This window comes from Mus caroli, unplaced genomic scaffold (assembly GCF_978045245.1).
Source record: "Mus caroli unplaced genomic scaffold, Mus_caroli_1 scaffold_14, whole genome shotgun sequence".
NCBI classification, from domain to species: Eukaryota; Metazoa; Chordata; class Mammalia; order Rodentia; family Muridae; genus Mus; species Mus caroli.
The window spans coordinates 27,809,528-27,825,161 of NW_028227269.1; the positions used below are offsets into that span (position 1 = coordinate 27,809,528).

General features: G+C 43.0%; 1 protein-coding gene and 1 long non-coding RNA gene across 17 annotated transcripts in view; one reads left to right on the forward strand and one right to left on the reverse strand.

Moving 5' to 3' along the window:
* Positions 1-15,634, forward strand: part of Myt1l (myelin transcription factor 1 like) — a 391,301-nt gene that overhangs the window by 328,586 nt on the left and 47,081 nt on the right. The gene's annotated exons all lie outside the window — the stretch shown is intronic.
* The window catches only part of LOC147001210 (uncharacterized), a 45,877-nt gene continuing 32,682 nt past the window's right edge, over positions 2,440-15,634 (reverse strand). Inside the window, exons 2-3 of the long non-coding RNA XR_015045202.1 lie at positions 3,865-4,012; positions 2,440-2,494 (exon numbers count right to left, since the gene is read on the reverse strand). This is a non-coding gene — a long non-coding RNA (uncharacterized LOC147001210). The remainder of the gene's footprint in view (positions 2,495-3,864; positions 4,013-15,634) is intronic.

The window sequence follows — 15,634 nt, forward strand, 5'->3', positions numbered from 1 at the left end:
TCTATAAGCACAAACCCTAGGTTCTTGGGATTTACAGGACCTACAGGAATCTTGGCCAAATGCAACCCTTAAAACTCAGATTGTATTTGTTTTAAAATAACCTATAATTCAAAGAATTAATTAAATAAAACTGAGCCAAAATATTGAAGCTCACTATTATTTTTGAGCATTTTTGGTTTCCATGTATGGCTGTAAGCCCTGGGCAGGGGCAGGAGACTGTTCATGTGGTCTATTCATGTATCTCTTGCCCAGGGCACACTGTGTAAGGGAATGGGAAACTCCCCATTTTTAGACCTCCAGGACATCATCTTCATTTGTAGAGTGGTCTGTGTACAACAGTAAATATCCAGAACTTTCCCTATGTGTCTGCTATTAACAGACAAGCGTGTTTTATTAGCAGAAAGGTATGTCGACCTCTGTGTAAAGTAAGCCTCTTTTATGACCAAAAGTTGTTGTGAGATCTGGTCTCCACTGAAGGGAATGATAGAGGAAAGTATTTATATATCCTGCCCTGTCCTGTTAGGAAAATTGATTTGTTCAGCAGCTGACTTGGCCCTGGGTACCTAGGACACCTCTTGAGAGGACTGTGTCTCTTATGTAGAATACAGCTGTCCTTCTGCTGATCACTCAGGACACAGTCTGTTGGGACTTGGGCCCAAGTGGCCCTGAGAATTAGCTACTGCTCCCATTCTCTGTCCCTAAATTTCAGGAGAAGCTATATCTTGTCACAGTGAAACATGTCCTGCTTGTCAGGATCTTGACAGTTGATAGTGTTTCTTCAGTTTGTCACCTTTGTGAGAAAAGGCTGTAAGCATGCTCCAGTCCATTGCACAACTCTAGAAACCCAGGCTAGGGTAAGTAGGTCATTTTGGTCAAGGGTCACAGAAGATAAGGGAACGAACAAAACTTGAGCCGAGTGGAGTCTTCACATGACCTGCCTTCTCAGAATCCCTGTGTCTGGTGTGCTGGTTTTCCATGAAGGATGAAGGGTATAGACTTGGGGAATAGCTCAGTCAACAAAGTGCTTGCTTTAAAGTACAAAGACAGGAGCTTAATTTCAAGAGCCCATTTAGTTTGTTTGTTTGTTTGTTTTAATGTCAGGTATGAGTTTAGCAAGATGGAATGAGTAACTGAAAGCATCCACCTTGATCCCCAACACACACACACACCAATACAAGTAAACAGTGAACAGAGACCAATGTTATGCAAACTTCAGAGTTATCCAGACCCAACTTCGCTTTGCTATGTGTTTGTGCCTTACAACCTCCAATGCAGATTATAACAACTTCATAAAGTAAACCATCAGATTCAAATAATATAAGGACAGCAGGCATTACGACCAAGAACTACTCTGTTCATGAAATACCTGCTACAACAGGAAATTCAGACCATAGACCCTTTAGCCTAGCAGTAGGTAATCTCTTCTTGCCTCAGTTTATATATATATATATATATATATATATATATATATATATATATATATATATCTGTAGGTTGGGCTAGCACTGGGCTAGCTCAGATGGTATTTAGTGGATGCCAGTATAGCTAACAGTGCCAAGGTCTAGTAATCCCTGGGTCTTTAGAAAACATCCACCAGAGAGGGAAAATAGTCAAGGGAGTTGATGTTTCTGAAATGACAATATTCCTAGGGAAGCGTATGCAGCTGGCTAGAGATTGCTGCAGATAAGGCCATGGTAAGGTCATGAGGTAGACATTGTCCTAGCACTGAAGAAGGACTAGTTTTCAGAGCTCCAAGTAGTATCCTGGAATGGTAGAGGCCAGAGACGGAACTATAGCAGGATGATGGCAGAAGTCTCCACAAGAGACCGCTGGAGAGGGCAGGATGATGGCTCAGGCTTGGGACAGCTGAAGAGTTTAGATCCAGGAGCTCCCCCAGCTTCGAGTCTCCCCAGCCCAAGAAAAGAAAGGGAACATGCACTGTAAAAATATCTCCTACCTTCCAGCACTCCTACTACTGCCTCCACATGTCCAGAGCATGTATGTAGCCATCATAAGTCAGAATGTGGGCCAGTATCGAAATAATGACTTCTTATAGGAAAGCAACAACAGCCATCCTTGACAGAAAGGCAGTTTTCAAGTTAGGATGGAAGTTGAGCTATTCCTGTGCTCACAGAAGATGCCTTGGCACTATCCGGAGGGGCAGCAGGGTTATCCACACTGAGAAGGCCCTCCTTCAAACCCTAGTCTCCATCTTGCACTTAAAGTGAAAACCTTGAATTTTTCACTAGTATCTTATCATCCTTTTAAAATTTTTTATTTTTTATATGTACGGATGTTTCTCATCTGTTTTGTTAATGAACCATTTGTGTACTTGGTGCCAGAGAAGTCCAGAAGAGGGGATCAGATCCCCTGGAACTAGAGTTATAATAGACCACCATGAGCAATGATGTGGGTGCTGGGTGTTGAACCTGGGTCCAAGGAAGAGCAGCCAGTTCTCTTAATTGCAGAGCCCTCATTCTAGCTCCACCAACATCTATTTAAAAAAAGAAAGAAAAGAAAAGAAAAGAAAAGAAAAGAAAAGAAAAGAAAAGAAAAGAAAAGAGAAAAATGAACACACACAGGATCTCCCCAAGCCTTACACATCTATGAAAAAAATCAAGCCAAAATTAAGCCATTCCTCCTGGCTCTCTCAGTGGGGACTTGCCTTCCCAGGCTGGCCAGGGAATCACTTGAAATATCAGCAAGTTCATGAAAGTGAGGCTGGCTTCAGCAGACACTGCATCCTGCTGACCTTTAATTGGCTACATTTCCTGGATACCTACTGTGAATATCTTTGCACTGCAGCAGTTCACCTGCTAAGCCTGGACTTAGAGAGGGAAGTGTTGAGTCTGTCCTCCACAGGCAAGAGAGCTTGTTCCCCGTCCTTCACTTGGTGCTTGTTAAGGTTTGTAATGACAAACTTGGGAGAGTACCTTAAATTATGAGTGAGACCTTGAGGCACACTTCACTCCTCGCGCAGAAATTAGGAAGTGTTTAATTCAGATATCAAAAACTACGGAATGATATTACAATGATAATACATTGATTTCAAACTAAGAAAAAAGTGGCATTAGTTATTTCTTATTTGAAAAGGGTATTGGAATTATATAGTTTATTTGATGCATATTAGCCAAATGACAATATCCTATCCCTTTTCATTTTATGTATTTTAGAAGTATTTCACTTATATTTGGATTTTTATCGTTATAAGTACATACTATAGATTTATACACACACATACACACACTTTGTGATTATTGGGCTAGGCATTTTCCTTTTGTGACACACAAGTATCTGAATGTTCTTCATAATTTATTGCTTATTATATCTAGCCCTTTCTACTTAGTAGGAGTGAGCCTATTTTTATTCATCCATGGCTCCTCTGGGGTAATTCCGAAAAGCAAAAGCCTTTAGATTTCCAGGGACTTTGGATCTATACCAGATGCCAGCCCATGCAGGGTGAGGACAGAAAGCCTAGTCAGTTGTAGGCATTTAGTTAGCCTGGACTTTAATTGTAAATCTGGGGGTTTTATCATGTAAAAACTTCACTAATTTATAGTTATCCAGAGTAAAATGAACAAAATTAGAAATGAAGTAGATGTTCGCTTTGGGAAATTATTGACAGGCTTGTTGGAGAATATTTCTTTCCTGACGTATTCAGGAGAGGCCATGGTTCTCTTTCAGTTTTTCTGGATTGGAAATTTTTGACAGACAGGACAGAGACTGCTTGCAGGCATGAGAGGATGGGGAAGCAAGGACTCCTGGCAGTGCCATGGCTTTAACTTGTCTGCATGTCTGGTATGTAAGCCACTTACTCTTCCCATGGCCTGTGCTCTCCCAGAATGACAGTCTGAGGATACTTACATACCACGTGTTCCCGTCCTTTGCTGCATTTTTGCAGATCTTTCTTCTAACTACTGGATTTCATCTGACTCCTTCTCAAATTACCCGAGTCCCTTGAGTTCATAAGTTGTTTTTTATTTATAGTTGAGATGTGTAAACATCCTGCTCCCTATAAAAAGAAACGATGAACATCCTGATCTCACAAAGTGATTTGATATGATAGTCCTACCTGTTTGTTTGCTTGTTTGTTTGTTTGTGAAGGAAAATTCAGTGCAAACACCTTCTGATAAGGTGGAAATACAATTTGATAGAACTTTCTGGAATGACAGAAGGTTCATTGTACACTGTCCCACACAGTAGACACAAGCCACCTAAATTAGGCTGCTGTGCCTGAAGACAGAGTTCTTAGTTAATTTTTGGAGGATTTCACTGTGTGTAGAGTGCTTCCTAGCATATATGAAGGCATGGTTCATTCCTCAGTGCAGCATACATAAAGGATTGTGCCAAGCCATGTTTGTAATCCCAGCACTCGGCAGGTGAAAGCAAAAGGCTCAGGAGTTCATGGTCATCCACGACATAGCACAAATCTGTTAATGGGAGTCATGTCCCACTGTCTCTGTTACCTTGTCCTTAGTCATTTTACATTCTAGTCACAATGTAGGAGCATGTTATTTCTGCAGCTGACTAACTTATTCATTGTTTGCCATCTTGGTCCTCGATGTCTTTGTTACACTATTAGTGAATTGCAAACAGAGTAAGGGTTGGTTGGTTGTCTGTTTTTTGTTTTTCGAGACAGGGTTTCTCTGTGTAGCCCTGGCTGTCCTGGAACTCACTTTGTAGACCAAGCTGGCCTCGAACTCAGAAATCTGCCTGCCTCTGCCTCCCAAGTGCTGGGATTAAAGGCATGTGCCACCACTGCCCGGCAAGGGTTGTTGTTTTGTTTTGTTTTTATGTTGTTCCAGGCAGATTGGAACCGAGTATGACATGCGTTTCATAGTATTACTGTTCTCAGGGGATTCCTTGTATGCTATATAGAAAAATAACTGGAAATGTCACTGCTTAGGACCTATACGAGAGTAATTCACAACTCAGTGTGAAGCTTGGTTCTTTTACTTTTGGTTTTGATATCCAACTTTATTGTGTTGAAACAGGTACAAAATTCTTACCCAAGCTAAGGAGTTGTAGTAAGAGGCTTCAGGCGCCCTTCTAGTAAGAAAACACCTAATGTAATTAGTAGATGTGTTGGTGAATGGTGAGGCATTACTAGAAGCTAGTCTTCCACTCAGATCTTGAATATCTCCTTTGGAGCTTGTTTCAGCTAGTAATGTCTTCCTGTAGAAACAGCTCTGCATGAAAAGGGCAGTGAAGCCCATGGCATTTCTCATTTCTGTTTGTTATATTTATAGGTTTTAGAATACAAATATGCATGACTTGTTTAATCTAGCTTTCTATTCTTTATTTTATTAGTGTGTGTGTGTGTGTGTGTGTGTGTGTGTGTGTGTGTGTGTGTGTGTGTGTGTATAGGGCATATATGAAGAGATCAGAAGAAATAGTCAGTTCTCTCCCACCATGAGTTCCAGGGATCAATCAGCAAGCACATCATAGTCACTGAAGTCAATCTTCAGATCAAAACTCTCAGTATCATAGCCAGCAAGGAGCCTGTGTGGAAGTTTAGTTAGGCATCCCAACCCACTCCAACCCCAGCACTGTTACCGCATCGATGGCTCCTTCTCACTTCATCTGCAGCCATCCTTCATGTTGTCCTACCGTGGTCAAGTATGGATGATGTTTTACTATTCACTTGATTAGGATTTAAAAATACACAAAGTGTATGTGAAAGACTATGGGGACTTTTGAAGTTAGACTAAATGCATTTTGCATTATGGTATGGCCATGAGTCTATAGGGACTAGGGAGTGGAGTATGGTGATTTGAATGAGAATGGTCACCATAGCCTCATATATTTAAACACATGGTCCCCAGTTGTAGAACTATTTGGGAAGGATTGGAAGGTGTGGTCTTGTTGGAGGAGGCATGTTGCTGAGGGCAGGCTTTGAGGTTTCAAAGGCCTATGCCATACACAATTCCCTCCCCTCATCCCTCTCCCTCTCCCTCCTCCCTCTCCCTCCCCCTCCCTCCCTTTTGCTTGAGAATCAAGATGTAAACTCTAAGCTACTGCTCTAGTACAACACTTTCCTGCTTACTGCCATGCTTCCCAACATGGTGGCCATGGACTCTAGCCCTCTGGAACCGTAAACCCAAAATTAAACACTTTCTTTTATAAGTTGCATTGGTCATGTTGTTTGGCCACAACAACTGAAAATTAGTTAAAACAATGTATAAACTACTAAATACTGACATATGTGAAGGAGAAAATGTACTGTTCACTAAGCAAGAAAGTTTTAAATGAAGCCTGAATATAAAACTAATACAAATTAAAAATGATAAAGCAAGAAAAGGAAAATATTCATAATCAAATGTTGATATTTTGATTAGTTATAGCCTTGCAGTGTGCTTTTCTACTTAATAGAGATTCCAGTCTCTTCCCTTTGTGGTTATATAAGGTAGGACCACATAACCAAAGCTTTCATTCTAAGAAGGCAGTGTGAGGAACATAAACACTGATGCCTAGTGTTGCTTTTGCAGGTGTCACTGGTGAGGCTCCTGCCTCATCTGCATGGCTGGTACATGATGCTCCTCTCTGTGGCTGAGACTTTTGTGGGTAGATCCTGACCACGAGTATGCTATAGGGTGAGACATAATGTCCTAGTTAGCTTTCCCTATGGTGTACTAAAACTGACCAACAGCACCTTGGACAACATGGTTTGTTTTAGCTTATGGATTATGATCTTTCTTTGAGGGAAGCAAGGCACTCTAGCAGGATCCCTGAGGCAGGAACTGAATCAGAGGACACAGAAATATTCATTACTAGCTTGCTTTCCCTTGGCTTTCTCAGCTACGGTGTTTTATATAGCCCAGGCCTCCCTGCCCAGAGATGGTAATTATCAAGAAAATGATCCCACCAACATGCCCACTGGCCGGTATGATGGAAGCAAGTTGAGATTCTCTCTTCTCAAGTGTCTAGGTTTGAGTCAGGTTTACAAACTCTATGACCAGTACTACAGGTAGTCATTTGTTTCATAGATGCACCGGTGTTTTCATCTGGTCTGTAGAAATGGCAGCAGAAGTCTGACTTGTCTCTTGGGATTCATGAGTCATACCTGTTTTTAGGAGACTTCCTGTCATAGTGCATAATCAATTCCCTCCCTCTCTGGTTTCAGATATCTGGGAGAAAACAGGTGGACTCAACCTTCATACTTAGAGCATACCAACAAAGCCAGTGCAGAGAGTTAGGAGAAAGTCCTAGAACATAACAGCAGTTGGATCCACTAAAAGATTGTCAGTCTTTTTAGGAAAGCTTTCAGGGAAAAGGTCCCATTGCCTGATGTGGCTTTCTATATTCCTCTTGGGGTGGGAAAGCAAAGGATCTTCATGGACATAGGAAGTAGGCAGTGGAATAGGGGGACAACAAATGGGAGCAAATGTGCCCTGGGAACAAGGGCTCAGGAGACAAGTGGTATTGATGAAGCACCAGCTTATGTGGGTCAATCTGAGTTCCAAAAAACAAAATTGGACCTTTGACTCTCTTAAGAGTCAAAAACTACAAGAGAATACCAATCTTGGGGAGACAGAACAAGAATGCAGCAGTATTCTCAGTCTGCCCTATGATTCTCTCTCAGACTAAAATTTTACCATCAAAACCATAGGGTAGAGGGAGTGAAAAGGAATGTCTTTGTGGAGGTTGGCTCGTGGAATAACAGATCAAACACTGGCAGTCTGAGCTTTTGTTGTGACTAATGCCCATCTAGAGTTAAGTCTCTTATTAACTGATGCATGTGGGGTACAGGAATGAGGGAAAGTTAAGGTGATTCCCCATACAGAAGGGCAGGTGCATATTTTCAGATTATTTTACCTGTAGGTATGGAGGATGGTAAGGAACTCACAGTACCCCTTAGTTCTTCAGTTAACCATTTAAATTGTATGCAGCCCTGAGAAATGGTATGATATATTTGCACCCTGGCCACGCAGTCATAGATCCTTGAAATGGTTTTACAGCTTTCTCTTGATAGTGATCTAACCTGTCAACTAGAGCACAACAGATTGACTTCTACTGTCAGCTGCCTCTCTCATCATCTCGTACTCATTCTCCTGAGAGTTCTGCCTTCTTCCAGGAGACAGCGTTTGCCCTCTTGCTCTGTAGACATCTGTGGCCCATGACATATACTGGGAAGTAGGGTCTGTACATGTGGTCATCTTTCCCCTATGTTCAACCTATCATTAGAAATCCAAGGACTAATAAGTTAATGAGCCAAATGAAACTATTCCCATTGTAGAACTTAATTTTTGAGTCTCCAGATAATTTTGAAGAACTGTTGAGAACAATAATGGATGGGTTAGTGTATAGACTAGTCAGTCTCTGGGATTGTAGCTATTTCTAAATGATAAAACTTAGAAATATTATGAAGGAGGTTCACCAAGATTCCGTTGCCTGGGTGGAAATGGACCCGAGATCATGGGGATCACAATGGCATTACCTTCTGGGACAAAGAATAGAGCAATAGCCATGATGGCAATCAAGTGGAACCCAGATACAGTGTAACAAGGAGATGACAAAAGGGTAGCACACAGAAAATAATGTTGCATCATATTCTGCTGCCATATAAGATCTCAGCCCTGAACTAGGACCAGCAGCTGCAGAGTAAAGAATGGAGGATACACAGACATTCTCGACTCTTAGACCAAACACTGGAATGGAAGCTATGTCCTTGTCCATCAAGAAAACCTACTTGCCCTTCAACGTTGTGCCCAGGCCTTCACCTATAGTATGTGTGCAGACAAGGTAGCCAGTGTCACCTGAAATCAGCAGAGTGATATCCCCATCAAAATGAACTCAGTCTCTAAAATGTGAAGAAGCAGTGCAGCATGACTCAACCTCCTCTGTGAGTAGCTGACCTGAACGGCTCTGCAGAGCAAGAAGCCAAGACTTCCTAGAATCATCCACTGGGACCTTTTTGCAGTGAAATTCACTTATGTGTGCTCATCAAGTCTCAAAAGCTGGGTTATTTGTGGGAAGCAGGATAATGAAATTCCAAGTATTTGGACATTCCCTCTACCTTGGGGTGAGTTGAATATCCTCTTGGCTTTGCCCTCTGTCCTCCCTCCACATCCTGCCTCTTGGTTGAGGTCACTGAGTGTTTGCTTATCTTCCTATAGGATTATCCAATAGATCCCTGCATCCTACCATCATTTGCATGATATTTCCTAGGTTGAACATGGCTGGCAGGTCAGAGATTTTTCTGCTTAAAACACATCATACCAAATATCTTTGAGTGTATACTACATCCCAGAGCCTGTCACCCAACACTGAAAAGTATATATCTGTTGGGTGTCTGGCTCTGTTGCTTATTTTAGATTAAACACACATTATTTTCAGTTTAGGTTCACATGTGTGAGCCAATGTCTCTGATAACTCAGTAGAATATAGGACTTCTGACTTGTAGACTTGAGCCTGCTGCCCAGTGCTCTGCACCCAGAACCCACACAGAGTGGACACATAATGATAACAGACACAGTGGAATTTAGTGGATGGTCAGATTGCCACTTCTAATTGATTTATGTACTCTGGCCTTCCTCAAGGGAATTCTTTTCACAAATGATGATGCCTTGTTCACAGCTGAGTTTTGGTTCTGTCGAATCTCACTGCCAGGATGACGCCACTGTGGCTGATTCCTGTCTTTGGGTGGCCTTGGGGGACTGTGCCATCTCCCTAGAGAATGTCTCTTTTTCTTCCTTCTATTCATTACTAGAGCTGTTGCCACAGAAACAGCTGCAGTGCCACATGGGCATTAAAGAGAGTAGCTGCTGAGACTGAGTAGAGAAAGTTTCTACTACTGTTTTTTTTTCCCTCTGAGTATTTCCTTTAAAATTTTAGTCCAGATATTTAAATTGCTTTATTGAGATGTACTCAAAGGCCTAGAGGTATATTTGAATATGTGTGATGTGAGAGAAATTGCACATTCACACACACACACACACACACACACACACACACACACACAGCATCTGTGTGACTTAAGTTGCTCAGCTGAAGGCCACAGTGGGACAGTAAGCAGATCCAAGGTTGGCACAGACCAAAATGCAGACTTCCGAGGTCAGACCTTGGCTTGGCCATCACAGCCCTAAAGCCCTTGAGCTTCCCCCTTTCTCATTTCCATCTGCAAAGTGATAACGGTGCTGGCCGACTGCACTACATCAGATGAGTCATCTAAGATCGTCATAAGGATCAACCCCATGATGTCTGCACAGTGCTTGGGATGCCATCTGATGCCCACAGAACTGTGCACATTAGCTCACTGAGTTCAGGCTGCCACACGGGGAGGACAGAACCAGAACCAGCTCAGAGTGACAGAGTAACAGGTTGGAAAAGCCCTGAGACCATTTGGAGGGAGAAGACAGGTGGTATCAGGGAAAAATGATAATTAGTACACCAAGATGATTAACAAACTGAATTTTAACCTATCTTCAACAAGGATTGGAATAAAACTTTCTACATTTGAAACTTCAACAACCAAGATCAAAATATTTCAAAGATAAAAGAATTCCATTTCCTAATATGTCTTTTTCTCACTCTTGTCTAATATGGTACAATTTTAAAACTCTTATATCAGACTTGCAAATCAGGTTTAAAATCATCAAATAAAAATGCCCATCAGCCCGTCAAATTCACTGCAGATGAAATCCTCATTTGCCACCACCCCACCCCAGATTCAGAAACGTCTCCCAACTGGCATATTTTGATCATCTTTAGTCTCTGTCATATCTTTCTTTCTCTATCTACTTTGAACTCTTGCTTCATTTCTCTTCCTTTTTTGGCTAGAGAACATAATAGAAACTGAGGCACTTTTTGCTCCCCTGTGGATCAAATCCCCTTCTCTCAGCGTTAGCATCGTTGTGAAACTCTGTCTTTTTCTTCCACCTTCCTTACCTTATTCGAAACCATTCTGGCCTGGCTTCAGGATTACTCTATTAGATAACAGATTAACTTCTCAGCCTGCCTTTGGCACTTTCCAGAGCCTGAACTATTACCACCTTGGTTGGTTGTCAATAATGCACAGCACAGGATATCCTCATCCAAAGCCCACTTTCATTCTTCCTGTGGGTCTCAGCTGTACTGTCACTTCAATGTCTGGGACTCCCATATATCAGTCTCAGACCCAGAGCTCTCAGGGGAAGATAGCTTGGGCATCTTGCTTGCTATTCTTCTTTTTATAAAATATTCCTTACCACTTCATCTATGCACCTAGCTGAACCAGTAGGTACTTCCATGTCTGCTTTGCACTGAGCCTGATGAGGGCAGGTGACTGAGAAAACGGCCTTCTTGGCATTATAGCCCAGCAGCTCAGCTGTCCCAGACACTCACCATTTTATAATAAAGAACAAGGGACCCAGAGATCCTGAACTCAGACTCAGTGCTCCCTGACTACATGGGCCTTGGCAAGTTAATGAAGCTTTCTGGATTTCAGTTTTCTTATCTAGAAAAATCAGTAATAAGATCTGCCCCCAGTTTCACAAGGCTCTTGTAGGGCCAAACAGATACACATGTGACCGTTCCTCTGCAGAGGCTGGAGATTGAAGCAGCAACAGCAAAGGGAGACATGGCCTGGGAGCTACAGACAACTCAGTCCAGCCAATCTAGAGTAACTCCACTGGTGGCCAGCCCAGAACCTGCTCTGTGGCTCCAAGTCCTTCTGACACCTTGAGGGTCATTTTGGTACTGGGGATGTTGTCTGAGCAAAATGAAAGTTCTTGTTTGAACATTTAAATTATCTGATTCTTTCTCTCTCTTCCTCCACTGCCGCTTTCTTCATAAATCTTAAACAGGCTTATTTATTTTTGCTTGAGACAATGTTTTCGTGTGTATCCTTGACTGTCCTGAAACTCGTTCTATATACCAGGCTGGCCTTGAACTCATAGAGATCCTCCTGCCTCTGCCTCTGCCTCTGCCTCTGAGTGCTAGGATTAAATGTCTGTGTCACTGCTCAGCTCAGCTGGTTTTCTATTTGTAAAAATCATGGCCTTTCTTAGAGCGTTGTTATATACATGGGAAATGTGTTAACACAGTGAAGAAACAAGAAAGCTATTGCTTTTGGGTAGGTAGACAAATTCCTGGCTCCAGGTGGCTCTCATGGATTTGTCAGGTGCCCAGCTCCTCTTCCATGGATACCTGGTAACACCGTTGGTTTTAAGTTTGTCCCTTTGGCATCCTATGGCCTGTGGCAGAGTGGGTAAGGCAGGAAAGCTGGTGAAAGAAGTAGAAAGGGAGTGGATGCTTCCATACTAGGCACACTGTTTCACAAGCATCAAACTGTCACAGAAAGGTGACTTCTTGGAGATCATAACTTTCCAAGGCAAACATTGCACTCGAATAAATTTGCTAACATTGCCTTCCACAAAGATGTGATGTTCATTCAGTCTTTCCTATCCAGAGGAAGAAGTATTGCTGGACTCCTTTTCTGTCTCCAATAGGCAGTGCTGATCTGTATGAACACATAGGTCCCTGTAGAGCAAAATAGTTTAGATTCTGTAATGGGTCTGGCCGGTATGGTCTTACCTCCAGGAGAGGCATCATGGTATCCAGCCTAGATCTTATTTCCTCCCTGATGGACAAGAGACAGAGGACAGGCTGGCTGAATAGGAACTTTGTATTTGTATTCCCTCCATCCTTCAGAGTGCAGTACTCCCTTTACAGTCAACTTGTAGATCAGGAAAGACATACTATATCTCTGTGGTCAAAGCATTACCCATGCATACTTGCCCTCAGGATGCATACACCAATTTGCACATATGAACATACATGCATGCACATGTCACATGTACATGTTTAATTGTGTATATGTGTAGTATGCATGCACACACTAAGCACATATACATACTATATCATATATGATATATATGCATACCACAAATATAAACACATACAACGTGAATATATAACTCATAGATAGGTGCACACACACACACACAAACAAACACATACTAACACTCTCATACACACAGAACCAACACATAAGGGCAAGCCTAGAGTGATTCATCTGGTTGATGGGAAGATGAGACCTGGTATTTGAGGAGACTCTTCTCCCAGTGTACTTTCCAGAAGGCTGTTTACTGGTTCCCTAGACCATTTTTTAAAATGACCATAGAGCAGTCCTTTAGCACCCCAAAGCATAGGACTCTGGTGAACATGCTTTAAAGAAGACACCGTGTTATGTGCAAAGAAAAGTGCACCAAATGATTTTGACCTACACTTGACACAAGTATGCCCTCTGATCTCTGAAATAAGGTGACTAAGACAATACCCTGGTGGCCTGTGCCACAGTCTGTCCTATCTTGCAGGGTGACCTCTTTGTCTAGAGGCCCCAGAATCTAGGATTCTATGGAAACTTGTAAAGGCAAGGGCTGAGGTTCATACCTGAACTTAAATGGATCCAAGCCTAGTTTTGTGCTAGAAACTGCCCTGCCTACAAGGCAGCCTTGCTGTCTAGAGGCTGCAGAGCCCAAGATTCTGTTAACAGATTCTATGTTTGTACATTTCCCCCATTCTACACACTCCTTATAACGCGCAGTGAGCTAAGCCCACTTCATTGGCGTGCCTCCACCCTCCCTGGGGCATGAGGCCACCTACCCCTAGAGCTCCTCCCCATCTCTTAAATGCTGGCTGCTCAGCACCTAGGAACCTGATCTTGATTTTAAAAGAAAACACAAAAACCTTGCACATTGTAGAATCAGTCTGCACCACGGGGATGACTGAGAAAACTGGGAGCCTGGCAACCAGGTTGCCATAGCAACTCACTCCCTCTTCCTGCTTCCCTTTGCAGCCTCAGGGCAGGCCTAGCCTGGCACAGTGTGCACAGAACAGGCAGGATGTAGAACGCCCCCACTGCAGCAGGAGGTTTCTGAGCCTTCTCTCAGGCTGGCGGTATCTGCCAGCATCCTGAGTAGAAAGGAAGCCCTGAGGCCTGCTCCACACAGGCACTGACCATGTTACCACTACAGCCTTATCTCCTGAGAGAATTCCCAGTTATGCAGGAGGCCCCTCCTTCCCTCCCTCTTCCCCTCCCTCCCTCTCCTCCTCCCTCTCTCCCTCACTTCCTTGTCATACCTATTCTTTCCTTATAGCTTACATAAGACAAATCATTATAAAAACGTGATTCCCTTCCTAAGAGGCATAATTTTGGTATTAGCAGGTGACACTTCTGTTAATATTCATACTGAGACAGGCACATCTTGAAATGATTATCTTTAGAGTAGCCAAAGCCATTAAAGGGTCAGTAAATAAAGATGCTGTTAATATTTGTGCTAGGCATGTCAGCCAACCCACAACATATTCATTTATTCAGAACAGTTGAGATTCTCATATTAATGGAATATAATGAATTCAGTGAAGGCTGTGTACAGCAAGCGCCTGTGCCTATATGTTTGCATTAATGGGAATATCTATATTTAATCACCAATTTTTGTTGCACACAGATCCTGCAATGTGCAGAAAAGCCTAGTGCTACCCAAGTCCTGCTCTCCAAGTTCGCACCTCCCCCTACCCTGAGCCTCTGCACTCCACTGCCTTTGACACCTGTCCCTCCTTGCCTGACCTCCTGCCTGCATCTTCATGGCAGAGTTTGCATCCTCTCTCCAGATGAGCTACTGTACCCTTGAGGACAGAGTGCTTGTTAAGACTGGGTAGTTGGCAATTCAGAGTAGCCTGGTAGATGTTAGAGCCAAACTCCCAACAGTGGAATTCCTGATAGGAAGGGGAAGTATAAGAATAGACATTGTGAGCCCCAAGCCAAGATAGAGTGCCTCAAGGTCCTGTTCCTGTTGTGGGTCATCTGATCCTGAGAGTCCCTCCTGCCAGTGCCCATGTTGCCCTAATATTATACCAGGGGTTTGGAGAGACTCCTTGCAACTCAGCAAGCTATAGTTCAGGCTACCCTCTTCCCTTATTTTGCTCTTCTGCTGAAGTAGGGTCCCCCCTCTTTGCCCACCCCATAACTTTTATCATTGTCATCATTATCTACAATGAGGAGAGCCTAGACATAGATGGATATGTCTATACCAGTCTTCCTGGTCCTGGCAACACTCCCATTGTCCTGGCTTTCCTCCTAAATGTGTATTAAATAAATACTCTTAGGCATATATCTATATTCCAATATGTGTTCTTCTACCTGGGCTTGCTCCTCTTCCCCCTGGGTTCCAGATATGGTTTTGTGTTTCTTATATTTGCTAGCAGTACACGTTCCCTATCAGCACCCCTCTTTCCTCTCCACTTGCTCCCATCCCATGCGCGTGAGCACACACACACACACACACACACACACACACACACACACGCATGGTGAGTAATGCCTCGATTCTCAAGCTGAACACAGGTGGGCACTCCTCATCTTGGGAAAAATCCCTGTATGCGTCTTTCCATCCTCCCTGAGAGAAGGCAGAGTCTCTGAGTCAGCAAAAAGAACAGGGGTCTGGTAGGATATGGACAACTTGCTTCAAGCATGGTGACTGTGGTCTGAGGGTATGCTTGTCTGGATGGTTATCTAGACCATCACAAGCTGATTTCTACATCGCTCTAGAGGTCACAGGTGTCTTTCTGCTCAAGGAACACTAGGTGGGCTCTAATCAATCACCAAAGGTCACTAGCTACAAGAAATGCAAGGATCTCAAAAACTAACTGATCT